The 1,152-nt window shown below is 45.2% G+C and overlaps 1 long non-coding RNA gene across 1 annotated transcript; it reads left to right on the top strand.

Annotated features, from left to right (window-relative positions):
* Window positions 1–348: 348 nt before the first annotated feature.
* LOC111655708 (uncharacterized) lies at window positions 349–1,141 on the top strand. The gene is made up of 3 exons (XR_015437249.1): window positions 349–502; window positions 575–712; window positions 837–1,141. It is a non-coding gene; the product is annotated as an uncharacterized LOC111655708 (long non-coding RNA).
* Window positions 1,142–1,152: the final 11 nt, after the last annotated feature.

Genomic DNA, 1,152 nt, shown 5'->3' with positions numbered 1-1,152 from the left:
ATGATAAAATAAGCTTAAAGGGACAAAACAAGTGGTCAGTCAGGTATTAAAGTGCATATTCATATAAATGTTGACTTTTTCAATATAACTGTATTTGACATAGTTTATATAATATTTCATTTAAATAGGCATCAAATAAAAGTGAAACCACATAAAGTATTTTGCTAAAAGTATTAAATTATTATTTGTCCAGATGAAAAGTAAATAAAAAGTGACGGAAAATAAAACTCATGAGAGAAAAAGACGTTTTGAACCAAACATTTCTAAAATTAAATTTCGAATTTTAATTGCTTATTCTTATTATTTGATTGTGCTGTGATCAGTCCTCATGTCCATTCTGTACAGGTGTCCACCTGTTGCCATGGAACCGGAGCTGCTGATTGGCTGGCAGCAGGAGAAGGCGGAGCTTAAACAGGAGGTGGGTCGTCTGCAGGACGAGCTGGCAGAGAGTCGAGCGGAGAGAGAGGAGCTGGAGTCCAGGAGCAGAGCTCTGAATGACAGGGTGAGGAAGGGGGGGAGGAGGTCATGTGATCATCAGGGTGAATCAAAGCTTTAATCCTCTCTCTCTCTCCAGCTGTGCCAGTCAGTGTGTCCCTCGCTCGCCCTCTCTCTGCGTGCGGAGGGTGAGCAGAGAGAGTGGAGGAGGAAGGTGAGGGAGGGGAGAGAGAGGGAGGCCAGACAGGCCTTGCTCATCCACCGGCTACAGAACAAGGTGAGAGTCCAGGACCGAGGGTCCCAGTGTAGTGCTGATGAAGTAATCTGCAGGTACTGCAGTAACAGGCCAGAGTATCAGCAGTAGTACTATCACAGTGTAGTACTGATGAAGTATTCTGCAGGTGGTGGAGTACAGAGGTCGATGTCAGCATCTGGAGCTTCAGCTGCAGGAAGATCAGACACAGCTGCTGCACACTGAGGTCAGATACTGGTGTAATACTAATACTGCTACAGTACTACAGTACTCAGTGTTTCCTCTATATTCATTTAGCAGTGGCGGCCCGCCACTGCTAAATCACAGCCGCCACGCCTCCAAATTTCTTTTCTTTTTTTTTTTTATTGTCGCAAATGCACCACCGCCACATCTCTCCACCTTCACATCTCTCCACCTTCACATCTCTCCACCTTCACATCTCTCCACCTTCACATCTCTCCACC

This window comes from Seriola lalandi, unplaced genomic scaffold, assembly GCF_002814215.2.
Source record: "Seriola lalandi dorsalis isolate HSWRI2012SDOR001 ecotype SW California unplaced genomic scaffold, Sedor1 jcf7180001975688, whole genome shotgun sequence".
NCBI classification, from domain to species: Eukaryota; Metazoa; Chordata; class Actinopteri; order Carangiformes; family Carangidae; genus Seriola; species Seriola lalandi.
Note: the sequence above shows the minus strand (reverse complement) of the source record. Positions and strands in the feature narration are given on the sequence as shown.